At 35.7% G+C, this 21,063-nt stretch overlaps 1 protein-coding gene across 4 annotated transcripts in view; it reads left to right on the forward strand.

Moving 5' to 3' along the window:
- The first annotated feature begins 481 nt into the window (after window positions 1-481).
- The window catches only part of NFAT5 (nuclear factor of activated T cells 5), a 111,458-nt gene continuing 90,876 nt past the window's right edge, over window positions 482-21,063 (forward strand). For 2 of the 4 annotated variants that reach the window (XM_023755996.1, XM_023755997.1), the window contains exon 1: window positions 485-1,163. The gene's annotated coding sequence lies outside the window, so the exon portion shown is untranslated. Of the gene's footprint in view, window positions 1,164-21,063 lie in introns of all 4 variants that reach the window. The other 2 variants (XM_023755995.1, XM_023755994.1) reach the window with 2 other exon arrangements.

Consider the following 21,063-nt stretch of genomic DNA (forward strand, 5'->3'; position numbering starts at 1 on the left):
CTTCTGGCTAAAGCCTGAAAAGGGGGTTCACAGACAGCGGTTCTCAACCTGTGGGTCGCGACCCCTGGAAATACATCCTGCATATCAGATATTTACATGACGATTCGTAACAGTAGCAACATGACAGTTACGAAGTAGCAAGGAAAATCGTTTTATGGTTGGGGGTCACCACCACATGAGGAACTGTGTTAAAGGGTCGCGGCATTGGGAAGGTTGAGAACCGCTGAAAGCTATTAATACTGTAGCTGATCTCGGCTGGGGTTAAATTCCTACACTGGGGCACCACAAGAATGTGTTAGAACAGGTTCTCTCCCTGTACAGGAGGCATCAAACCAAAATGCTCCCCCTGCTCCCTTCACCCCCTTTGAAGCCACTGGGAGGGGGCAAAAGACATAACGGGGTGGTTCACTATGGATTTCACCATATTTAAAAAAAAAAATTGCGTGCCATTATGAACCCCCTTCCTGAGAAATCCCGTGTTTCTCCCACTTCAGTCTTGGTTTGGTGTATCCATCTGCTGGTTTCACCCCTTGCAGGGAGGGGGGCCTGAGCTGCGCATTGGGGTGTTTGCCTTGTTTAAGGGAAGCGGAGTGAGGTGGAGTGAGGTGGGGTGCCCCGGAAGGCACTGGACTTGAGAGACTGACGATTGACTTTGTACACAGAGTCCTACTTAGTAACTGGAACCATTGTCTGTTGCTGCGATGACTTGAGTTGGCAGTTACCATCCTGTAAGATGTTTTGTGGGCAGTGTTACCTGAAGTAGTTTGAAAATGTAGCTGAGTGTCAGAAGGTGTTATCAAGAGATGATGATGCTTAGAGGAGGGCACATGTGGTACAATTGGGTACTAAATGCAGTCAAGACATTAACACCATTTGTGCAGTAATCATCAGATAATTTTCTATGAAACATGTTTTATGAAAATCTAAGTTTAGCCTAGAGACCATTGTAGAGACAATTCAGCCTTCTTTCATAGGCAATAAGTTCACAAATATGGGCTTTAGCTCTTAAAAGTACATGGCAGTTATATAAGAGATGTATGCTATCCTTGGCTTTTTTTTTTTTAAATCATTCAGCATAAAAAGTACTTAATGCTTTTTGTGTTTTTCAGATTCTCTGAAGTTACACCCATCCCAGAATTTTCATAGAGCTGGACTATTGGAAGGTCAGCAGAATGCCTTTTTAAAGCATATTGTGTGAGTATGCAAAGGCTTTCTCTGAAATGGAGTTTAAATGAGAAAGTGTGAAACTTTGCAAACTCATACAATGTAGTTTTCTCTTAAAGAGCCTGATCCTTCTTTTAGAGCAGCTGAATGTTTCAGTGGATTTTGTTTCTGTGTTTGATGTGATTGTTAGCTGTTGTATCTGCTTTGAGAAGCCTCGAACTCCTCTTTATCCCCCCCAAAATCATTAAAAATTATGTGTTGGGTGATCTACCTTAGAATTCCAGAATTCCAGATATTAATAAATAACTTTTTACAAACAAACTGAATATGAAAAAGCTCAAACAAGATCATGAATATAACTAAAAGAGTGACACCAAACACATATTTAGTTTGAAAATTCACAACTTTTATATGCTAAGTATTTCAAAATGATATATTAATTATTTATTACAAAAGCATTGATGTCATTACTATTGCATTATTTTTAAAGATGAGGAAAGCCAAGTAATAGAGATGATGATTAAACTATGCTTAGAAGAAAGGGTTTTAGAACATTCTGGAAACACTAATATACTATGTAGAATAATTAAAACAACTGACCGATTACTTCAGAAAACTTTATTTGGTGTTGTTTTTAGCAATTTAAGACAAAAAAGGTTCTATTTATGTTGTGTTTGTAGTTTTTGAAGTGATTTCACATATATTATCTTTGACTCTTATAATCCTAGAATTGGACTGCAAGGATATTCATTTCCCCATTGTAAAGATGAGTAACCTAAGGCTGAAATTAAGAGACTTGGTGGGGAGGCTGGGGAGAGTCATACAGTAGCAGAAACCATGCTTTTTGTATTTTAGTTGGTGCTCTTTACCTAAAGCCAAGCTGCCATTAGCAATTTAAGACAAAAAAGGTTCTATTTATGTTGTGTTTGTAGTTTTTGAAGTGATTTCACATATATTATCTTTGACTCTTATAATCCTAGAATTGGACTGCAAGGATATTCATTTCCCCATTGTAAAGATGAGTAACCTAAGGCTGAAATTAAGAGACTTGGTGAGGAGGCTGGGGAGAGTCATACAGTAGCAGAAACCATGCTTTTTGTATTTTAGTTGGTGCTCTTTACCTAAAGCCAAGCTGCCATTATACAATATATATGTAACCCGTGCCCTTTGGGGGTAGGGGTCAGATTCTTAAACATTTTGTAGCCCACTTAAAAAAGGCCCTAAATATTTAAGTTTGACCTAAGTGTAGGTGTTTGCTTTCTAAATGGTAGTCTGGTATAATGGAGAAAAATGTGAGTTTTGTAATTGAACTTAAATTTGAATACCAGTTTTGACTATTGATTAGCTCTGTGACCTTGGCAAGTAATTTTACCTCTAAAAACTTTAATAGTCTATCCATAAAAATGTACATAATCACTTAAATTTAGTGAACTAATGTGTACGAAAATGCTTATTGCATATAAAAGGTTCTCAAATTATTGATTATACTTACAAGAAGCCCATAGATAAATATTAGTATGAAAATCGAACCTGGGACCCTTCAGTTTGCAGGCGTACGCTCTATCCACTGAGCCAAACCAGCCAGGGCAATGCTGATCTTTCTTGCTACTACCTTTTTTTCCTTAAAGATAGGAAATTAATTTTTTTTTAATTGCGGTATGGTTGATATATAACATTGAATTGGTTTAAGATGTACAATGTAATGATTAGATATTTGTATATGTTGGGAAATGATCACCACAATGTCTAGTTAACTAGGTCACCATGCATAATTCTGCTACTGATTTTTAAATTTAATTTGGTGATTGCCTGACAGTGGGAAAAGGAAAGTCTAGCTATTTTTTAAAATATGTTTTTTATTGATTTTTAGGGAGAGAGGAAGGGAGAGGAATAGAGAGATAGAAATATCTATTCTATTTTTGCATTTTCCCTACCTTTAAAGAAGATAGTTTGTACATATTTAAAAAAAAAGATGATTTACAGTTATGGTGTGCAGATTTGAAGGCTAGGATTCTTCTTTGGAGTGCCTAGACAAAAAGTTCAACTACAGAGAAGAAGGTACCATTTCTTACACCTTCTGTATTGAAAAATATTTATTATGGCATGTATTGTTTGTCATATAAAAAAAGATAAAAATTAAACTAAGTGGAAGTATACAAATAAGATTAAGTAAGAGTCATTCTAGAAATATAGAGATGTAAGATACCATGGTAGAAAATCAGATAAAACAAAAAAATAAGCAAATTGGAAAAATCAAGTAATAAAAATGGGTTAAAAATTAAAGATGTTTTTAATAGCATGAATTAGATTATGTGATGGATCTTAACTGGTTAAATAAGAACTAAAGACCAATATGATACATCCTGGTATGAATTATACATTTAAGATTGGAAAATTTAAAAAGAAAATATGAAATATTACAGTGACTTAGGGGAAAATAAACTACTTTTTAAATTTTTTTTACTACCCATTACCTCTTTGATATAGTATAATGCATAATTATGCTTTATAGTTCACAAATGGAAATACTTGGTTTTTTAAAAACATTTTAAAAAATATATATTTTCAGAGAAGAAGGGAGAGGAAGAGAGAGATAAAAACATTAACGATGAGAGGGAACCATTGATTGGCTGCCTCCTGCACGTTGGACCGAGCCCGCAATAGTAGCAGTGTCTTACTGACTTTATGGAATATTTCTGAATTGCCATTAGGCCTGATTTATTTCTTTTCCTTGGGTCTGTGTTAGTAAGGTAGTTAGGCCAATAACTTTTTTACATGTGAAATGTATGATGATATCTTATTGGAAAGGATTTAAAAAAATATTTAACATTAAAAATAATCTGTTGGATTCTTTTCTTGTTTAGTATCTATTAGTCTATTGATATATACCTAATAAACTAAAAGTATCATTATCGAAATATTATGAAAATGAAATTCAAACATGTGACAAAAATCATACCTAGTTCATCCTAACATGCAGAATTTTGGATATATGGCTGCAGAACTGGACATTTTTTTTTCTTTTTAAAATATGATTATATTAATTTTTGGAAAGAAAGGAAGAGGGAGAGAGATGAACACTGATGTGGCTGCCTTTTGCATGCCCCCTACTGGGGAATGAGCCTACAGCCTGGGCTTGTGCCCTGACTGGGAATTGAATCAGTGACCTCTCTGTGCAGAGGTGCTCAACCAACTGAGCCACACCGGCCAGGACTTTCCCAACTTCTTGCTTCTAGGATCGGTCTCTCTGATTTCCTACTATTTGTTTTTGTGCTTCTTTCTACTAGTAAACTCTGCTTTCATGATTTCTCTTCTATCCTAGAATTCTATTTTTTATTACATTAAGAGGATAGAAATTCATGTTTAATCAGATGGTTCTTGGCCTGCTCTTAATTGATTCTTGACTATACTGTAATTATTCCAGGAGTCCCCTAAAACTTGAAAATGGTAGTACAGAAAAATATTTTTTATTATAATCAATATAATATACAGGGTGGGACAAAAGTAGGTTTATAATTGTTCATATGAAAAATAATACAATGACTAATAAGTAATAATAAAATAATAAACTTTATTTGCCCCACCTTGTATAAAATGCCACTTTTATTAGAAAAAGTTAACTCATCAGGTTGTTTTCTATTAAGAATTAACTGGTAGTTAGAAAAAAGAAAAGATCGAATTGATAGATCAGTTGGGCCTGATTAATGTAGTGACAGAGGATAGTCTTGTTTGCGTTAGCACTCAGATAAAAGGCATTCTCCAATAGAAATGTTGCCTATTAAACTTTTTGCCTTGTTGCTAAGATTTTATTTCAGGTTACATAAAGGAGATTCATGTCTCTTTTATTTGCTGTTTTAATAAAAATCAAGGTTATAAAAGGTATAATAAAAGGTATAACAAGGGTATAATACACTAATTATAAACGTATACTTGAATGAAAAGGTAGACATTTTCTTTATGGATTGACTACAGATAATGATTTCTGCTTCCAACTATAGATAAAACCTGATGTTGTGTTAAAGGATCTATATTTTTGATCATTTGAACTGAAAATGTGATTTTCAGGTACTTTTATTTATAATAACTATTGAAAAATAGACTTTTTTCTCTTCTTTTTGTTTTTTAATTAACTTTTTATTGTTGAAAGTATTACATATGCCCCCTTTTTTCCCTCATTGACCTCCTCCAGCCCGCCCCAGACCCTCACCGCCCCATTGTCTGTGTCCATGGGCCATGCATATATGGTTACAAGGTCCTTGGTTGATTACCTCCCACCCACCCACCCTCCCCCGCCTTCCCTCCAAGATTTCACACTCTATTCTATGCTTCCATATCTCTGGATCTACTCCGTTCATCAGTTTATTTTCTTACTTAGATTCCACATATGAGTGAGATCATGTGATACTTGTCTTTCTCTGACTGACTTATTTCACTTTCTTGCTTCTATTTTTAATACAGTAGTCCCACCTTATCCATGGTTTCGCTTTCTGGGTTTAGTTACCTGTAGTCAGCCACAGTCTGAAAATATTAAATGGAAAATTATATATATTAATTTATATACAATATATAAATTCTTTACATAATATATTTTGAAAGAGATCATGTCCACATAACTTTTATTATAATATATTGTTATAATCATTCTATTTTATTTTAGTTATTGTGGTTGATCTCTTATTGTCCCTAACTTATAAATTAAACTTCCTCATAAGTAAGCATGTATAGGAAAAAAACATAGTAATGGATAGGGTTTGTTATTATCTGAGGTCTCAGGCATCCACTAGGGGTCTTGGAACATAACCCCTCTTGGATAAGGGAGGAATACTGTATTTACTTGATACATCGGTGATGATTATTCCTGCTGGCCAGCCACGAACCAGCATTGTGTCTTTCTCATTCAGAAACGTTATGGTTAGTCTTTTAGTACATTTGGTACTTGGTTTTGAAGGTAAGGAAAGAACAGAAAAGTTTCTAATGGTGAGCTAAGTTGTTGATTATTCTTGTCTTTATAGATTTACCTTTAGTTTAAAAAATCTGTTTAAAGCAACCTTTGTAGGACATTTTAAAAGAGCAGTGTTGGTAGTTAAAGAGAAGAGTAATAAATCAGTGTTGTTATAATTGAAAACATTTTTGAGCAGGTATGAGTATCAGCATTTTATAGATGTTTTTCACGTTTTATTTTCAGAAAATATTATGAGATAGTATTGATATCCCTACTTCATAAATGAGCAAACAGGAGATTTACTTCCCAAGGTCATATAGCTAGTGGAGAAAGCTGGAATTTGAAACCTGACGATTTTATCCTAGAATTTTTAGCTTATCCTGACTTTCTCACATAAAATTTATAATTAGTACTTTAAATAGGATTCTTTAGCTTCTATAAAGTAATATGAGAAATTCTATAAGCCACAATAAAAACCAGTGAAGAATATGATGATGACCCTTTGGGAGAATATTTTAACACTCAAAATTAGCAAATCATTGCCTAGCTTGATGGATGTCTTTAAGATTTAACTGAAGCACATCACTGGTTGAACCATCTCTGTCTTGACTGATGATGGCACTCAGAAATAAAAAATAGGGCAAGGGTAAGCCATAACCTAAGGAGAATTACTTTAGAAATGGAGGATGCCATGGGGCTCTGATTTATTTTTATTTTTTAAAACATTTTTATTGATTTCAGAGAGGAAGGGAGAGGAAGAAAGAGAGAGAAGCATCAAATGCCTCCTGCATGCCCTGCACTGACTGGGAATCAAACCATGATCTCCTGGTTCATAGGTCGACGTTCAACCATTGAGCCACGCCAGCTGGGCAGAGCTCTGATTTTTTTGGTAGTAATTTTATGGAAGCATAGTAATCATTTTAACCTATTTCTGCTGGTATATTTCAGAGGCTAAGTTTGAGAAGAAATGAGCAGCAGAAAAAACAGTAATAATAGAGCAGCGGTTCTCAACCTGTGGGTCGCGACCCCTTTGGGGGTCGAACGCCCTTTCACAGGGGTCGCCTAAGACCATCGGAAAACATATATATAATTACATATTGTTTTTGTGATTAATCACTATGCTTTAATTATGTTCAATTTGTAACAATGAAAATACATCCTGCATATCAGATATTTACATTACGATTCATAACAGTAGCAAAATTATAGTTATGAAGTATCAACGAAAATAATTTTATGGTTGGGGGTCACCACAACATGAGGAACTGTATTAAAGGGTTGTGGCATTAGGAAGGTTGAGAACCACTGTAATAGAGCCTCAAGAGTTGGTTTTATTTCTTGATATGGTTGGTCTTTGCTTCTGAACTTTCTGGAAATACTGTGTTAGGTATTTTAAAAAAAAGAATTTTAGTTCTAGTTTGACCTTGAGACCTTGTAGAAATTTGTGTAAGCATTCCTTTTCTTTGTCAGAGACATTATCTGTCTTGCTTAACTTAAGGAAGAACAGCTGAAATAATGTTAAAGGACTTTGAAAACTATGAAATGCTATATGAATAGCAATATTTTGCATAGGCCCTTATTAATTTGCTTTGGTTTTTCTTTTCATTGTCTTCTCTCTCCCTCAAACCCCCACCCCCACCTTTTTTTTTTTAATCTTCTCCTATGCATGTCTTGATTTTCTCATGGTACTCTACCTGTTGCTTGTTGGTTTTGCTGTTACTACTTCTGTATCTTCTTTTTTTCAAAAACAAACAAACAAACAAACAAACCATCTTTATAGAGGTATAGAATTACACCCATTTTAAGTGATCCTTGAATTTTTAACAAGTACATACATTTGTGTAATTACCACACACAAGGTACAGAACATTTCAGTCACCCCATAAACTACCTCTTGTTTTTTTGTAGTCAATTCTGCCCACTCCAGCCCCTCAGGCAAGTACTGATCTGTTTTTCTTATCATAGATAAGTTTTGCCTTTGTAAGAATCCTACAAATAAAAGGGTAATATGCAAATCAACTGAACAGCAGAACGACCAGTCGCTATGACGTGCACTGACCACCAGGGGGCAGATGCTCAATGCAGGAGCTGCCCCCTGGTGGTCAGTGTGCTCCCACAGGGGGAGCGCCACTCAGCCAGAATCCCTGAGCCAGGCTCACAGCTGGGGAGCGCAGCAGCGGTGGCGGGAGCCTCTCCCTGGGGAGCAGGCCTAAACCATCAGTCAGACATCCCCCGAGGGCTCCCAGACTGCGAGAGGGTGCAGGTAGGGCTGAGAGACCTCCCCCCCAAGTGCACAAATGTTGTGCACCGGGGCCTCTAGTTTCATATAAATGGATTTATACAGTGGATACTCTTTAATTTTCATTGTTCAAGTACTATAACTTTCAAAAAAGGAAAGCTATTTTATAAAGGACAAAAGGTAACAAGACCTTTTTTTAAAAAAAATATATTTATTGGTTTCAGAGAGGAAGAGAGAAGGAGAAAGAGATAGAAACATCAATGAGAGAGAATCATTGATCGGCTGCCTCCTGCATGCCTCCTACTGGGGATTGAGCCCGCAACCCAGGCATGTTCCCTTGACCGGAATTGAACCTGGGACCCTTCAGTCCGCAGGCTGACGCTTTATCCACTGAGCCAAGCCGGCTAGGGCACAAGACCTTTTTTATTCTCATACATTTTTATATTCTACAATGTAGCCAAATGTCTATTTAAGATTTTTGCCCATTTTTAAATTGAATTATTTGTCTTTTTATTGTTGAGTTGTATGAGTTCTTTATTTATTTTATATACAAGTCCCTTATCAGATATATGATTTGCAGAAATTTTCTCCAAATATGTGGATTGTCCTTTCACTTTCTTGGTATTGTCTTTTTTTTTTAATTTATCTTTATTGTTGAAAGTATTACAGATGTCCCTTTTGTTTCCCCCATTGATCCCTTCCATCCCATCTTGGTATTGTCTTGATGCACACTTTTTTAATTTTGTTGAAATCCACGTTTTCTATTTTTGTTGTGTTGCTCATGCTTTGTTTCATATTTAAGAAACCATTGCTTAATCTGAGGTCATGAAGATTTATATGTATGGTGTGTTTTTTGTTTTTTTTTGTTAATCCTCACCCTAGGATATTTTTCCATTAATTTTTACGGAGAGTGGAAGAGAGAGGGAAAGACAGAAATATGGATGTGAGAGAAACACATCGATTGGTTGCCTCCTGCACGAGCTCTGACCAGGGCCAGGCCAGGGAGGAGCCTGCAACCAAGGTACATGCACTTGACCAGAATTGAATCTAGGACCCTTTGGTTCACAGGCCAGCACTCTATCCACTGAGCAAACTGGCTAGGGCTGTATGTTTTCTTCAAAAAGTTTTACAGTCTTGGCTCTTACACTTAGGTCTTCGATCATTTTGAATTAATTTTTGTATACGGTGTGACGTAGGGGCTCCAACTTAATTCTTTTGCATGTGGATATCCATTTGCCCTAACACTATTTGTTGAAAATACTTGTTTCCCATTTAATAGTCTTGGTACCCTTGTTGAAAAATCAATTGGCCATAGGTATATGGGTTTATTTATGGATTCTAAATTCTTTTCCATTCATCTTTATGCTCATCCTTATAGCAGTATCATACTGTCTTAATTACTATAACTTTGAAATAAGTTTTGAAATTGGGAAGGATGAGTCCTCTAACTTTGTTCTTCACTTAAAAGATTGTTGTGGCATTGGGGGCGGCTGGGGAGAGGTCAATGGGGGAAAAAGGAGACATATAATACGTTAAACAATAAAGAATTTAAATTAAAAGAAAATATTGTGGCTATTCAGAGTCCCTTGAATTTCCATTTGAATTTAGTATCAGCTTCTCAATTTCTTCAAACAAAAAATGAGCTGTGATTTTTAGTAGGGATTGTATTGACTAGATGTGTCAGTTTGAGGAGTATTGCCATCTTAATAATACTAAATATTCCTGTCTATGAACATGAGATGTCTTCCTTTTATTTGGGTCTTCTTTAATTTCTTTCAAACATGTTTTATAGTTTTCAGACTATAAATGTTACACTTGTTTTTAAAATATTTATTGTATTTTATTCTTTTTAATCATTGTTTTAAGTGGTAATAAAGTTATGGAAATAATTTGAGGATAGGTCTCTCAAAACTTAGGAGAGCTTTAATTTTAAAGTCGTAGATTATGCATATATACAGGAAAAGAGACCCAAATCATGCTAAGGTAATTAACTATAAAATAGCCACAGAATTAAAGCTGCAATTAACCATAAAAAACATTTAGTGAAATCAGTTTTGTTTTAAAAGTTATACTAGATGGGGATTTTCTCAAGGGCAGCGACTATACCTTGCATTCTCATAGCATCTGGCACACATGTGCTCGATATCTGAAAGGGGCTTGATATTTATTAAATAAATGAATGAATATCACATCCACAAAAGAAGGAAGGAATGGTATTGGAGGTCTGAGAGAATTGTGCTCTAGTTACTAGGTGTACCGGTTAATAATGTGAATTTTGTAATCAAAGAAAACACGATAATTTCAAGAGAAACATCAAAAGTGCTTTATTCAAAGTAATGTCCATCACTAGCTACACATTTCCCCATCTTTCAGGTAATTTGTGGATACCATTCCAATAGAACTTTTCTTGTTTTGAGGCAAACCATTCAGAGACCCAATTTTCCACTTCGTACGTTTTGAAGTGCTGCTCAGAAAGCGCGTGTGCCATCAATAGGAACAAGTGGTAATCTGAAGGAGCAAGGTCTGGTAAATACAGCGGGTGGGTTAATACTTCCCAGGCAAGATCTTTTAATGTGTCTTTAACTGGTTTTGAAGTGTGTGATGGTGCGTCATCATGAAGCAAAATTACTTTGCTGTGTCTTCTGGCCCATTCTGGTCATTTCACGATCAAAGTGTGGTTCAAATTGATTATTTGTTGTCGGTAGCAATCAGTATTAACGGTTTCACCTGGTTTTAGAAGCTCATACTACACCACACCTTCCTGATCCCACCCAACGCAGAGCATTGTTTTCTTTCCGAAGTGATTTGGCCTTACAGTCAATGTTGATGGTTGACCTGGATCAACCCATGATTTTGTGCGTTTGGGATTCTCAAAATAAATCCACTTTTCATCGCCAGTCACAATTCGATGCAAAAAAGATTTCTTTCGTGCCGTGAAGCAACATTTTACTGATGACTTTTCGGTTTTCCAATTTGTCTTTCGTTCAGTTGATGTGGCACCCATTTTCCTTCCTTTAAAATCTTTTCCATTGCTTGTAAACGATCAGAAATTGTTTGCTGAGCAATATTTAATCTTTCTGCAAGTTGTTTTTGAGTTTGACACGCATCTTAATCCAATAATGCTTGTAATTGTTGGTCTTCAAACTTTTCGGTTTACCTGGACATTCTTTGTCTTTCACATCGAAATCATCACTTTTAAAGCATTTAAACCAGAGTTCACAAGTATCTTGAGATAGAGCATGTTCACCATAAGCTTCCTGAAGTATTCAGCAGCTTTCTTCAAAATAAAGTTGAAGTATTCAACTTTTCTTCAAAATAAAGTAATGAATTAAAACTTACCGCAAATGCTCTTTTTTTTTGGCACAAAATTCAACATTTTTAAGTGTAAAAATATCTTTGATGTTAACACCTTCAGCAAATTTGACATGAAGTTTTGAAGCTTGTTGTCAATACAACAAAATAGCATACATATCAAATCGCATATAAACATGTGTAACTCCATCTACTGAAAAAAATCTGTCTTATTAACTGGTACACCTAGTATATACAACCATGTAGAAAGCTTCATTTGAAATAATAATTGTATTAAAAGAACTATCGATGGGAACCTAGGCCTTTAAAGAACTGGAGCTACTTAGTTTGTAAAGATAAAAGTCTAAGTAATTAAGATGAGAATGGAGGTGGATTTGTTCACTAATCCATATAATAAAAGCCTAATATGCAAATTGTCCCCTCGACCTGGAGTTCGACCAGTGGACGGGGCTGGCTGGCCAACTGCCCATGGCCCCTCCCCCTGGCCAGCCCCTGCTGGCAGCCAGCAGCCGCTAGGGACCCTACCCATGTACAAATTCCATGCACTGGGCCTCTAGAATTCAAATAAGAATGTTCTCTTGAAGCATGAAAGTGGCAGCTTAGGACAAAATGTATGACTATGTAATATAGAGAGCAAAAGTTCTCCTAAGGGAACTTACATTACAGACTGGAAAAAAAGAGACTCTAGAATGGTTAGTTAAATTAATAGGTAATAGTACCACCAAGGGTAATTGAGAAAGCTAGAGATGTACCTTAGTTTTGTAGCATAAAAAAATGTCTGGCACCTTTATCAGAAAATACAAATTTTCCCAACAGGACTTTTTTCCATCTATATTTGGGAGGATTTTTAGGGGGAGGTGGGTCTTAATTTTAAAAAGGGTTTTCAAAAGTCTGTGCCCCACAGAACAGAATAATCAACTAATAGGTGATTGTGAAATTGGACATAGAACTATTTGCTCAATATCATCTCAAGTCTTTTACTAGGATACTTTTCCCGAGATTTTTAGTAGAGTGAAGTGGGGCATATGTGTGGGTATATGTGAGGATCACTCCTGTCAAACCCCAACCCACAACAACTATTAAATTAATCTTGTAATTTTTAACTGTCATATCCCAGGAACAAACTTCACTTTAGAAACATAAGTCAATGGGAAGTAGGACTTAACAGTGTTATTTATAGGTAGATTTTTAAATACATATATCTATCTATTTCATGCAGAAACACTGCATGAAAATTTTTTAGCTTTTAATTTCTGCACAGTTCTAAGAGTAGTGAGTGTAGCATCTAAAACATTGATTTGGGACTATCAAGCTTGTGTTATTCCACTACTTTTGCAATAATTGTGTTGAGAGTTAATATTTTTAAACATTTTATTTTTCTGCTAGGAATTAGTCTTTGAATTGTGAAATTTTTAATTTAATTTAATTAATTAATTATTTAATTCTCACCCAAGGATATGTTTCTTGATTTTTAGAGAGAGGAAGGGGTCGGGGGAGAGAGAGACATTAACGTGAGAGAGAAACATCTATGAGTTGCCTCCCATATGTACCTGATGGGGATCCGCAACCTATGTATGTGTACTGAATGGGAATTGAACCCGCAATTTGGTGTATGGGACAATGCTCCAACCAACTGAGCCACTTGGCCAGGGCTTGCATGAGGAGATTTTTAAGTCCAGAAGAGTTGGGGGGTGTTTGTTTGGAGGTTTTTTTTTTTTTTTTTTTGTCATTTTACTCCTATGGTTGATACTCTTTTTTTAATTAAAGAAACATTTTTGAGATATAATTGATATATTAACATTGTGTTAGTTTTAGATATATAACAATGATTTGATATATGTATATATTGGGAATGATTACCATAATAACTTTAATTAACATCCATCACCACATATACTAGTAGTTACAGTATTTTTTCTTGTGACGAGAACTTTAAACATATATTTCCTTGGCAATTTTTAAATATACAATACAGTATTGATAACTATAGTCACCATGCTGTACATTACAGTCCCAGAACTTATTTCTCTTATAACTGGAAGTTTGTACCATTGATCACCTTTGCCCATTTTGCCCACCCTCTTCTGCCCCAGCCCCCTGCTTCTGGCAACCACCAATCTGTTCTCTGTATTTATGAGTTCAGTTCTTTTTGTTTTTTTTAGATTACATATATAAGTGAGATCATACAGTATTTGTCTTTGCCTGATATTTTCTTATGTGATATACCCATTTAATAGAAGAATATTTGGCCATAAAAAGGAATTAATTACTAATACGTGCTACAACATGAATGTGAAAACATGCTAAGTGAAAGAAGCTGATCATAACTATGTATTGTATGATTCCATTTATATGAAATGTACAGAGTAGGCAAATCTATAGAGGCATAAAGTAGATAAGTGGTTCCTAGGGGTAGGTTGAGGGTTGAGGAGAGATCATATTTAAGGGGCTTGGTTTTTTTCTGAGAGGGGGTGGTGATACAAATGTTCTAAAATGTATTGTTGTGATTGTTTCACAACTCTGGGAATATACTAAAGCCAAGTATCTTATCAACAGATGAGTGTATAAATAAAATGTGGTATATACACAAGTATTCCCCCTTAAAAAAGGAATGAAATTCTGATATATCTTAAAACATGGATGAACCTTGAAAACATGCTAAATAAAATAAGCCAGACCAAAAAAAAAGGGGGGGGGGGTGGTGGAAATATTGTATGATTCCATGAGGTATCTAGAATAGAGACAGAAAGCAGAACAGTGGTCACCAGTGAAAAATGTGAAGAGGGCAATGCGGAGTTATTGTTTAATGGGGCAGAGTTTGTTTTAGATGATGAAGTTCTGGAAATGGATAATAGTGATGGTTGCACACAGCATTGTGAATGAAGCTAATGCCATTGAATTGTACACTTTCAAAAATGGATACAATGGTGAATTTTATGTAATGCATATTTTTACATTTGTTAAAAACAGGCAGAATTAATTTTTTTAACTGCAGATAATTGTGTGGTGGCACATGGAAAGGAGACTATTTTCATTTTTCCTTTTAACAGAGTATATTTTAGTTGTTTTAGTCCTTTATGGTTTTCTTCTATTTTTATAAAGTGTGAATTTCTCTTGCTTTCTACATGGGACCCAAAATCTTTTTTTAAAAAAATATATTTTATTGATTTTTTACAGAGAGGAAGGGAGAGGGATAGAGAGTTAGAAACATCAATGAGAGAGAAACATCAATCAGCTGCCTCTTGCACACCCCCTACTGGGGATATGCCCGCAACCAAGGTACGTACCCTTGATCAGAATCGAACCTGGGACTCTTCAGTCCACAGGCCGACGCTCTATCCACTGAGCCAAACCGGTTTGGGTGGGACCCAAAATCTTTAGCTTTAAATGTAAGTGTGATGACTTAAACTCCACTGAGTGTCCAACATCTTGGATAATCAAAACAAATTTTTGTTGAGCCAGACTAGACTACAAATGACTTTGTGAAAAATTCATGAAGTAGTCACATTAACCTCATTTAGATTGGAAAATTTTTTACTATTAATATGCATGTTGATTCATTTTGTTGATTTCTGGAAAGCAAATGTTTATGGTATTTAATAGTAGCAAGAGGATTGCAGTTTTTTGATAAATGTCACAGAATTGTGGCAGTGAGCCAGTAAGAAGAAAAGCTGCATTAGTGAAATCAGACACACTTCTGTAGCTATGTAGCTATGGAAACTATAAACCTTACTAAGTCTAAAAAATGTATTCTCTTTGTATTTGTATTATTAATTAGACATTAGTAGAGGTTAATGAGGACCCTGGACTAACTATAGGGATAATTGTATTCATCACAAGGCCTGGGTAGTAAAAGGCATTGTTGGATAGTTTAGTATTTGTTTTGTCTGAACATTGAAATACTTAATTTATTTATCTTTAATTTGATTTATTATGGTCTTCGACTACTAGAATGTTTTCTGTATAAAAGGATTTTTCCTAGATTATTGCCACAGCTCAAGTTTTAAGTTTATCTGAGAATAAATGAGAGAAGAACATAATTCAGTTTTGTAAAAATTAAATTCATGTTGGCTGATACTTACATGTTTATTGGTAAATGCATATTAATTTGTGCACAAGTAAATATTATTAATAAATAATGTCTTAGGTATAAATTGGCACACTGGTAATTTACAATTTTTGTAAAACAACTAGTGATTTTACCAAGTAATAATTTCCTGATATATACCCTGACTGACCTATAAGCTTAATGTTTTTCCTAATTATAGAAACTAACTTACTCCTAAGAATACTTAAGATTAGGTAGGTAATCAGGGTTGCCTGTACTCATTTGGTGGAATTATAATGGCTGTTTGAAGTGGCAAGCTTCAGAAGAGAGATGGTAGCTAATTCTAAAAATAGAAAGGTACCCCAGAGCTGAAAGATAGCCATTAAGTAATTGTTTTCACCATATTTGTTTGCTTATTTGTGTGTAAATCCAAAAGTGCATTTTTCCTTAAATTCTGTTGTGTTTTGTTCTGTTAAACCTACACTAGGAAGTATTGCTTCCATTTGCTAGGCCTTTTTAGGAACATCAGCTGTCAACAAACACAGAAGGGGGGTAAATGGGGACAGAAAGAGACTTTTCTTGGGGCGATGGGCTCACAGTGCAGTGTGCAGATGATGTTTTGTTGATTGTACACTTGAAACTTGTATGATTTTGTGAGCCAATGTCACCCCAATAAATCCAATTAAAAATTGTATTTTGGAATCTCCCAAATCAAATAAATTCAGAAGTGAAATTTTGCAGCCCTTTAGTGTATGAGGAAAATTAAACAGAAAAGTGGATTATGAGAGGTAAGCTCTTTTGGAAAAATCATTTAAGGTTGAACCCTATAATATTGCCGAGAAAAGATAACCCCATCCACTTGGAAATGCCATATTGATGAAGAAAGGGGTCTAGGACTTCTTCCATTAAGAACTATTTTATTTTTCACCACTCTACTTCTGGAATAAAGATAGACCAGAGCATTGAAGAATCCTTCTTAGTGTGTGAGACCTTTCCTTTTCCTACTTCTTTTTAGTAGGACTTTATTCATCTACTTGTCCATTAATTGCATATTGAAGAAATCATGGATTGTAGTAAACATAGCTCTTCATAAAGAGACTGGATGGTAGGTCCTGTGAGAAAAGGACCATTTTAGTAATCCAAATGTGGATGTACTATATACTAGGAAAGATGAGCACTCCTCATTTGGATTGCTAAAATCCTTAAAGGTAGATCAAACTTCAACTCAAAAACTCAAAGGATAAAATTTGATAAAAATAAGAGTGAAAAATAGTTTAAACCTTAGCCGGTTTGGCTCCGTAGACAGAGCATCAGCCTGTGGACCAAAGGATCCCGGGTTCGATTCCAGTCAAGGATATGTACCTCTGTTTGGTTGCAGGCTCCTCCCTGGCCCAAGTCCTGGTCAGGGCATGTGCAGGAGGCAACCAATCTATGTGTTTCTCTCACATCGATATTTCTCTCTGTCTTTCCCTCTCTCTTCCACTATGTCTAAAAATCAATGGAAATATATCGTAGGGTGAGGATTAAAAAAAATAAGTTTCATCAGTTAAAACAGCTGAGAATAGACAAAGTAAAAAGCAATATCCCTAATTTGGTATTTAATTAAGGTTGAATAGAAACTTTAGGTTGTAGAGTCTGTACCTCAGCATGATTCAAATCACCCCTTTGAGTTTTCAGGGTAAGGCTTTTGAATTCCAAACCCAGGAATTAAGAGAAGTCTTTTTTAAAAAATCAGGAGCAGGAAGTTATTTTTCATGATATTTTGTTCCTTTGGTTTTCATTATAGCTTCACTGTGTATTCCTGTCTTCCATCATAAGTGACACTGTCACCCCAGGTTATCTAAAGAGCTCCTTACTTTGGCATTTGTAGGACTTCTCAGTACAGTTTTTAATGAATGCTCAGTACCAGGTGCCTAAACACAAGTATTCTGAATGAATCAATAAATTAACAAGTCTTATTTTAGACAGTTGGGCTATGGTATACAACTGTTTCCTAATAATTTAGGTTTGAGCATTTATTAAAAAAAACTAACAAAGTTTAGGATTTTTCAGGGAGAGGTGTTTTACAATACAGAATAACACTATTTTTTCTTTGTATCATTAAAATAAAACTTAGTTGCATTTCATTGGTAGAATGAATTTTCTTTTAGTTGTAAATAATTTTGTATATATGGACATTTCATATTTATTTTTTTCTAAAACAGGATCATGTGAATTTTGTAACCTGCTTTTTTCTTAGTATATTTGAATACTCTAGGTTAATAAATGGAGCATAACTTAGCTTTAATATAAAAACATAAAGACTAAAGTAAAAATCACAAAAACTCCCATCTCTCATAGTAATCGTTATATTTCTCTGCATATGTATTTTACATAAATGGAGTTATTTTTATTATTTTACTGTTTATAGCCTTTTTCCTTCATTCAACAATGTTCTGTTTTCTAGGATCCAAGTAGATCTATGTATTTATTTTTAAACTAAATCTCTTGCCTCTCCATAATGGTATTGAGTTCTTAATTTAATTTTAAGCATAAATTTAAGTCATTAATACATTGACTATTAAGATATTTGGGAAGGTGGCCACTTATTCATTTATTCAATATATTTTGTGCCCAGTGCTTAAAGTATAAAAAGGCTCAGCATTGTTAATAGGGCAGACAGACACAATTTCAACATAATTTGGTAAGTGCTACTTTAAAATAATTGTTTCATGCTAAAAATAAGGCAATAGAAGATAATGATTTCAGTTTTGGGTATGTTGAAATTAAGATGCTTGTGGGATGGTGAGCATCTGCTATGCACCAAGCACTAATCTAGATCCTGGAGATTCAGTAGTATCAAAGTCTCTGCCCTCACCAGTTTATATTCTGATGGTTGGAAACAAACAAATAATTATCAAAAGTCAGAGGGTGAAAATAGCTAATCCATGGAGACAGAAAGTAATTTAGTGGTTGCCAGGGACTCGAGGGATGAGGGGATTGGGGGAATGACTGCTAATGGGTATGGTTTTTTGGGGAGGGTGGTTATAAAAATGTTCTGGAATTAGGTAGTGGTGATGACTGCAAAACTTGGTGAATGTACTCAAACCTCTGAATTGTACAGTTTAAAAGGATGAACTTTATGATATGTGACTTCTATCTCAGTAAAAAAAAATTTCAGGAAGTGAAAAAAACAAAGCAGGGTTAGGAAAAGGTAAGAAAGTGATAGGGGATGCTATTTTATATAGGGTAGTGAGAGTGCCTCAAAGAAGTAGTGCCTCATTTGTACAGAGACCTGAAGGAATTGTGGGAGTAAGCTATGGAGTTATCTAGGGAAAGAATTTTCCAGATGGAGGAATGTCAGGTACAGAGAATTTGAGATTGGTAAGTTGTTCCACATGTTCAAGAGACAATAAAGAGGCCAGTGTGGCTAGAGCAGAGTGGGTAAGGAGGACAGTTATCTATCTATATAAAAGCCCAGCGACTGGAATGGCAGAACAACTGCAACGACTAGTGGCTATGATGCACACTGTGGCAGCCAACCAGCCTGATCCGGGCCCAATCGGCCCCCAACACCCCGATCTGGGGCAGGACCAGCTGGCCAACCGCCCGGGGCCCCTCCCTCCTGCCAGCCCGGCCTGATGGGCCCCCATTGGGGCGGGCCAGCCAGACCCCACCTGAGCACGAATTCGTCCACCCGGCCTCTAGTAGTAGATAAAGTGAGAGAGATGTTAGAGCAGGGGTCCTCAAACTACGGCCCGTGGGCCACATGCAAATACAAATATTGTATTTGTTCTCGTTTTGTTTTTTTTACTTCAAAATAAGATATGTGCAGTGTGCATAGGAATTTGTTCATAGTTTTTTTTTTAAACTATAGTCCGGCCCTCCAACGGTCTGAGGGACAGTGAACTGGCCCCCTGTTTAAAAAGTTTGAGGACCCCTGTGTTAGAGTGCTTAAATCATGTAAGGACTTTGGGTTTTACTCTGAGGTTGGAGCTCAGGAGTGATGTCATATTAATTACGTTTTAAATGGGTTATTCAGGTTATAGCATAGATAATAAACCGTAAAAATGAAATAGTAAATCAGTTAAGAGGTAATTGCATTAGTCCAAGTGAGACAGACCAGGATGGTAGTAGTGCAAGTAGCAAGAAGTGATGGAATTCTGGATATGTTTTGTAGGAAGAACAGGCAGGATATGTTTATGGTTTGAATGTGAAGTATGAAAAATGATACCAAAATCTTTGAATTGAGCAACTGGAAGAATGGAGTTCTCATTTAATGAGATGGCAAAAACTCTGATGGGTGGATAGGTGAGGGGGAAGTAAATCAAGAGATTGGTTTTGAACATATTAAGGATGAAATGTCTATACAAGTAAATGGAGATATTGAGTAGGTATTTATTCTATAAATCTGGAAAGTAGAGGCAAACATTGATCGTCATCAACTTGTGGATATCATTGGAGTTATGTTTGAAGTTGAAATGAACAATTAGGAGAGAAGAATGAGAAAGAAGATTAAGGATTCATTTCCCCAGGGTGAGGGAAACCAAAATATTTAAGGGGCATGCAAAAAGGAGTAGGCTAAAAAGGAGTCAATGGAGGAAGAAAAAAACAAACAAGATAGTTGGAAGAGGAGTTTCCAGAAAGCAGTACCCACTAGTGTCAATTAGGAGTTTATTGGTAATAGGGAAATTATAATGGAGTAGTGGAACAGGAGCCAAGTAGTGGTTGGGTAATAAATGTGAGTAGAGGAAGTGGAGGCAGCTAGCAAAGGCAACTTCTGTTGTACTGAGTGTGGTTGTGAAGGGAACAGAAGGTAGAAGCTAGAAAGATAGAATGAGAATATTATGGAGTGAGGGAGTTGAAGATAAAGAACAGGAAATTAAGTTTTGGAGGAGCAAGGAAGAAAAGGGTTTCTAGTACACAGGGTTGCTTCTTTTCTTGAGTCTAAAGAGACAGAGGTAAGGATAATTTGTATCAGGGAAAGGACGTATGGGAAATTCATATCCTATAGTCTGTGTTCTCTTTGGAGAAATAAACAAGCATTTGTCAAGAATGATAGATAGCCCTAGCCGGCTTGGCTCAGTGGATAGAGCATCAGCCTGCGGACTGAAGGGTCCCAGGTTCGATTCCGGCCAAGGACACATGCCTGGGTTGCGGGCTCGATCCCCAGTAGGGGGTGTGCAGGAGGCAGCCGATCAATGATTCTCTCTCATCATTGATGTTTCTATTTCTCTCTCCTTCTCCCTTCCTCTCTGAAATCAATAAAGAAATATGTTAAAAAAAAAAAAAGAATGATAGATATATGGTGGTCATTTTAAGACAATCGTTGTGAGGAATGGGGAGGGAGGTTGAGGAAGAATACCTTTAAAAAAAGGT

Source organism: Myotis lucifugus, unplaced genomic scaffold, assembly GCF_000147115.1.
Source record: "Myotis lucifugus unplaced genomic scaffold, Myoluc2.0 scaffold_88, whole genome shotgun sequence".
Lineage (NCBI taxonomy): Eukaryota > Metazoa > Chordata > Mammalia > Chiroptera > Vespertilionidae > Myotis > Myotis lucifugus.